Below are 6,819 nucleotides of genomic sequence, written 5' to 3'. Positions count from 1 at the left end.
GAAAGTGGTCCTTTCTTGTGACGGTATTCAACTTCTATAGTCAATGCACATTCTCCAACCAGTAGTAACTCTAGTTGGCACAAGTTCATTATCAGTATTAGCTACGATGGTGATTTCAGACTTCTTAGGAACTACTTGGACTCACCTATTGATTATTGGATATAGGATATATGATACCCACATCCAACAACTTAATTACCTCAGCCTTAACCACTTCTTTCATATTTGGATTGAGTCGACGTTGTGGTTGTTGAGAGGTTTTTGCATTATCCTCAAGATGGATTCGGTGAGTACAAATCAAAGGGTTAATTCCCTTGAGGTCCGAAATCGACCATCCAAGAGCTCCTTTATGCTTAGTGAGAGTGGAACTGAGCACACTCTCTTGTTCTTTCTCAAAGTGGAAAGAAATCACCACCGGGTATGTCTCATCTTAACCTAAGTAGACATATTTAATATCAGCAGGCAAAGGTTTTAGGTCAAGCTTCGTTGCTTTAAGGCTAGACAGTAGAGGCACTATATTGGTTTGTGGCAATTTTTCAAATTGTGGCCTCACTGGTTAACTTCAAGTACCTGTGTAGCATCAAGTAATGCATCCATCTTCCTAATCATGTCATCATTTAAATTAGGGGAGTGGGCCAAGCATGTCTCTAGAGTGTCAGAGTATAGAGTCAAAAGTGCTCTATCTTTCACAAAAGAATCAATCATGTTAATGTCGTGAGTATTGTCATCGTCCTTTAACTGTTTGTTCATATTGAAAAAGATGTTGAGATCCAATGTCATATTTTCGAAAGATAAATTCATAATTCCATTCCTACAATTAATGATAGCGTTTGATGTAGCAAGGAATGGACGACCATGAATGATGGAAATTTGAGTGCTCATATCTATGATGGGTTGAGTATCCAGGACAATAAAATCTACTGGATAGTAGAATTTATCAACTTGGACCAACACATCCTTAATCATCCCTCTTAGTACATGAACTGAGCGATTGGCAAGTTGTAATGTGGTCCGGGTGGGTTTTAATTCACCTAGACCCAATTGTTTATAAACCGAGTAAGGGATCAGATTTACGCTCACCCCCAAGTCAAGAAGTGTGTGCTCAATCTAGTGGTTCCTAATTATACAAGTGATGGTTGGGCTACCGGGATCTTTGTATTTTTGTGGCACATCTTGCTTGAGGATGACATTCACTTTTTATGTTAAAAAGATTTTCTTTTGTACGTTTTGCCATCTTTTGGTCGTACATAAATCTTTCAGAAATTTGCCATATAAAGGGATTTGTTTAATGACATCCAGTAGATGGATGTTGACCTTTACTTGTTTAAGCACCTCTAGCATATCCTGAGAGTTAGAGAGAGGTTTTGGTGCAATCAACCATTGAGGGAATGGTGCAATCGGCTTACTTTGAGGTTCTGATTATAACCCATGTGGAGCATTACTAGGTCTATAATTCTCATCTATTTTCAGGTCCTTAAGCTTTTCAGCCCTCACCGGAATATATATGTCAATTGTCTTCCCACTCGTAAGAGTAGTGATAGACTTAGCTTGCTCCATCTGTTTTGAAGAGCTTGGGTCACTGGTTTCATATTGCTGTTTTGGGTTGGGGAGAGGTTGAGCCAGAAGGATCCCTTTCTCCTCAATTGAATTTTTTGTTTTAAGCCCTTATATGGCTTTTGTAAAGTCTTGAAAGGTTTGTAGCATGCCCTAATTAAAAAGCTCTTGGTTTTGTATATGTTTTAAGACCTGATCTTCTTGAGGTTTCCTTTGATTCAGAAATTGGTTAAGGATCCCTTGAGGAGTAGCTGTTTGTCTGTTCCTCCAACTAAAGTTTGGATGGTTCCTCCAGCTTGAGTTATATGTATTTGAGGTGGGTACATTGAAAGGTTTTTGGTAGTTGTTTACGGCATTTGATTGCTCATTCAATATCTCTTGAAAAGCAGGAATTATTGGGCAGTTCTCAGTTGTATGCATGTTACAAACACAAATACCACATCCAACTTCTGCAGCCTTTTCGGGTTCTACCATCTTAAGTTCCATGGCCTCGACTTTTCTTGTGAGTTTGACCACTTATATCATCTTCCTCTTTTAGAACTTAAATTCCTCCCCTTGCCTTTGATTGAGTAGGCTTAGTGTGATAATTCTTGAAGAGGTATCTCATGATTGTGTATTTTCAGTAAGTTTTTCAAAATAATCTCACGCATCATCGGCTTCCTTATTCATGAATTCCCCATTACATATCATCTTCACAAATTGGTGCATGGGTGAGGTCAATCCCTTATAGGAAAAGCTTGTTATATGCCATGTTTCGTAGCCATGTTGTGGACATGAATTTATGAGATCCTTAAATCGCTCCCAACATCAGAAAAAGGTCTCATCCTCTTTTTGTGCAAAATTCATGATTACTTTCCTTAAGGTATTTGTTTTATGATAGGGGAAATTTTTTTTAAGGAACTCCTTTGTCATCTTAGCCCACATGCAAATGGACCTTAGTCTTAAGGAATGTAACCATGACTTAGCGTTTTCTTTCAAAGAGAAAGGAAATAATTTCAGTCTAATTATGTCCTCGGACACATTTGGGAAGTGTAATATAGATATGATTTCATCGAACTCCATATGCAAGTATGGACTTTCAGATTCTAGTCCATGAAACTTAGGAAGGAGTTGAATTACCCTTGGTTTAATATCCATAGTTCCTGCATTCGATGAAAATATCATGCAGGAAGGTGTACTCACCCCTGCCGGTTGTAAATACTCTCGTAAAGTACAAGGCGAGGGTGCATTATACACCTCATTTTTATCTTGAACTTCCTCAACTGGTGGCTGAGGTTGATTTGCAGCCATTACTTCAATTAACTGAGAGGATCTCAAGTGGTGTCTAATCCTTTGATGGATAGGCAATCCTTCGACTTATCCTCCTCCACTCAAGAGACGTTGAGTGTTTTCACGAACCTACTTGGGTATAAAACATGTACAACCCTCAAGCACCAAACAACTAAAACCTAGAAGAAAAAAAAATAAAGCAAATAAGAAATCTAGAAAAGAAAGAGAGAATTGGAAAGATGTTACCGGATTGGAGTTGCTATGTTAAGATCCTAAAAAACAGAAAATAATGTTAATTTCTAAAAGTAATTTCAGAAAAAATCATAATATAAAAAAAGAAAAAAAGTTAACCTAATTCTAATATCAATTAATTCCAGAAAATGTACCGGTAGTCCCCGACAACGGTATAATGCCCTGGATTTCGAGGGTCAAGTAAAGCTCTACTCCTGAGATCCGGCACATCACTTATGCAACATGGATAATGATGTTCAGATTTCGTCGATATTAATGAGCTAAACATGAGTGGGATTATACCAAAGTAGCATATCATACTCCAGACATAATTAAATTAAGCAAGCAGAAGATTGAAGCATAGGTATTTAAATATGAAAGTGTTTCACAACCTCCGGAGTATGAGTATGTAACCAGGCTGAATATATACATGTGTTGTTTCAAAATGTAGAAATGTAAGATGTTCAACTAAGTCAATATCCTTGCAGTCCCTGCATATCGGCATGAGGTCTACATAGACCCGCCCGAGAGCTGAACGTAGGAGAACTCTTCCTCCTCATCCATGAAGTCCTGCTTCGTCGTATAGACTCCATCATCACCTGCATCTAAACCAGACTCTGGTCAGTGTTTTAAAACACCATCCCAGAGTGGGAGTGAGTGATCAACTCAGTGGTACTATAAGGCAAAGGTTAACATGTTATTAAGTTAATCAAGCAGTAATGATAAAGCAATACAACAATCACTTCCTAGCTACTCTTGTTAATGCAGGAATGGTGTGCAAGTAATGATGTATGCCCTCGCACAAAGCTCCCTCACAAGTGACTCCGACAACTAAGTTTGCATATGACAACACTCCCTAAAGTGCACCTTCCTCGCCAAAAGCACATCCTAGCTAATGCAATGCGATGCTTGGCCAAGTTAGCTGAGTAATTAATTAAGCTTATTCATACAGCAGGTTCGGAAAGCTAAGGTACCTCCCTTTATATCATTAGCCTAAACAAAGGATCCATCTAGGGTCGTCAATCTTAATTAACCATATACGATAGGCAAGTTGTAGGGCATCACCCCTAATGAAAAGAAATCGATAGGCAAGTTCAAAGTTTATACTCACGGTCACTACGGGGAGGGTCGTCACCTTGGCATAGGCCGACAGCTCGAACACGGTGTTCCATACCACAATGCCTGGCTCACGAGTCTGGGTTGCTCACTGGTCACTACGGCGAGGCTCGTTACCCCAGTGTAGGCCGACAGCTCGAACACGATATCCCATACCACCATGCCCAGCCCATGAGTCTTAGCGGATCATGGTACTATGGTTGAAACGGGCTTTTACGTTGGTAAGTGGTACTTTAGATTCAAGCAATGATGTCCACACATGGTAAACATACAATAGGCTAATTGGTTTATTAGACAAGTTCGATTGGTATGAGTATACGCTGACTTAATCAACATGGAGTGCATAAGCACCTCTTGTGTCCTAACTACTGTTGACAGTCATCGTGCGACCCGGATTCATTGAACACATTTAATGTGGCGAGACTAATTTGGCCACTCGAACAAGACTGTTACCGATTACCTGGGCTAGGTCGTAGCCCCAATCTTACTCAGATGCAGCAATGAAGTACATGGGATAACCAATTCAGCATTTAGCAAACAATCTAAGTGAAAATTCTCATTTGAGCATTTCATCAAACACATCGAATATGTTACCAAACACTTACATTTTATCCATAAATCGCGTAGCGGCAATTATGGTTACAAGAAAGAAACTATGCATATGATTAAGGTAATTGAGAATCCTATCTTAATACACTTAATAAATACAATTCATCAACATTTTCTCATTCAGACATTTTATCAAACACCTAAGTTACACTTCACCAAATACATAGACTAGAGATCATCATGCATACGACATATATTATGGCAATTCCTTACACAAAGAGATCATCATGCATACGATAAACATGAATCCTAGATTAACAGTCATGGTAAGCACAAATCATAATTTTATGTTCATTCAAACATTTCAACAAACACATGGGATGCATCTTGTATTCAACATAGTTTACACATGCATAATATATCGAAAACGTCGTATCTAAGACAATATGGTAGAAATCAAGTCAGACATAAATCATTAGCTGACATTGAAAGCATTGAAAACTATAACCTAAACATTTATAGTCTGTGCCTTTCGTCGAAATACTCGATTCAGACGCATTTTGAATTCTACGTTCCCGAAAACGGAACGACGGGTACCTAAATCATGAAATAGGTTAGCTAGTTTATCAATTACTCAATTTGGATCTTTACAACGATATTAGGGTTAGGTTTCCTTACCCAAATTGTAGCCGGAAATGATTGTGTAGCAAAGTGGGAAGGTGAATCAGTACGTGGAGAAGTGGGAGAGAACCACTGCAGCAATCTCTAAAGATTTCTCCTCTCCTTCCTCTTTTCCCTTCTTTTCTCTCTTCTCTCTCTTAGGGTTTGGAGAAATTCGTATGGGAGAGAGATGGGGTGGTTTAAGGGCATATATAGGCGCAAAAGTGATGCAAATGGCCCCAGGGCCATGGTATACTTAGTTTATATCCAAAGGGAGACTGTTTTTAACAAATAGGGCTCATAGGGAGGCCCACTACTCACATGCGTCATAGGGTAAGGTCCCTGACAATGGATCTATGCCAAGATGTGATTTCGGTGCGATCTGATAAGCAGGTCGACCGTGGGAGACCCATGTTAGATCAATGGTCTTACTTACTCTATCGGGGACATAAGTATACGGATATGAGCAGGGAAATTTCCTTTTTCCTTGTGTAAAGTTTGGTCAAAAACTGATGGTCTGAAATCCTCAATTTCTTGCGTGAATGAATGGCCTAATTCACTTAAGTTTCATTACATTTCTCTAAAGATATTCGCGTTTCTCACACACTTTGATCAGGGCTCAAGTTGTCCATTTTGGGACACTATCTAGGCTCGATTCTCGGCATGATTGTCAAGCCCAATAGGACAAACATAATTGTATAGTTTCGTGGTCATCGGACTTTTGACGTGCGGTCCAGGTCCGATACGTGGTTTCAATGTACTCCCAAGAGTGACAGGCTCTTGGGGTTTTTCTTAGGTTTTTATATAGTGTTGAGTCAGTGGTATTAATGGTTTTAGGTCTTGTCATTTGTGCAAATGGTGGTTCGAGCTAAATCCACCGATTATTTAATTTAGCACTTAGCCACTTTTTGCCTTAATTACGACGAGATACGGTCCTTAGATATTTCTGTCTGAGGTGGTATTCGGGTCTTTGTACGGATTTTTCTAAGACGTTACAAACAACACCAAAAACTTATTCACAACCCCAAGTGTAGGGTCGTGATGTAGTAATAAGTCATGAGAACAAGGTCAAATCCACAAGGACTAAACTTGTACATATTCTGAAAAGAACTAGAACTAGAACTAGAAGAAGATTTAAATCTGAATTCTGAAATAAAAGAGAGTAATTGTGATAATGTTTAAACTATTAATTAAAGGTGGAAACTAGGGTGCCAAGGATCCACTTGTAGCTATCAAGATGCTACCTTACTTGATTCAAGGATTACAATTGGAATTGGAGTCCTATCCTATCCAATTGGAAGATAAAGCAATTTAAATAAAATCTGAACTTTTCATTGACCTAACTCTCAATGGAGGAGAATTGTGAAGATTGGAAGGGATTTCATCACCCTACCATGCCCAAGAGATGATGGTGAACAATAGGATTTACCAATCTCACAA

The 6,819-nt window shown here is 38.9% G+C and overlaps 1 non-coding gene across 1 annotated transcript; it reads left to right on the top strand.

Moving 5' to 3' along the window:
- Positions 1–2,311: 2,311 nt before the first annotated feature.
- LOC131229960 (small nucleolar RNA R71) lies at positions 2,312–2,419 on the top strand. Its single transcript, XR_009163694.1, has one exon. It is a non-coding gene; the product is annotated as a small nucleolar RNA R71 (small nucleolar RNA).
- The last annotated feature ends 4,400 nt before the right edge of the window (positions 2,420–6,819 follow it).

The sequence above is a fragment of the Magnolia sinica genome, chromosome 16 (assembly GCF_029962835.1).
Source record: "Magnolia sinica isolate HGM2019 chromosome 16, MsV1, whole genome shotgun sequence".
Lineage (NCBI taxonomy): Eukaryota > Viridiplantae > Streptophyta > Magnoliopsida > Magnoliales > Magnoliaceae > Magnolia > Magnolia sinica.
This window is presented reverse-complemented; position numbering and strand designations above follow the sequence as displayed.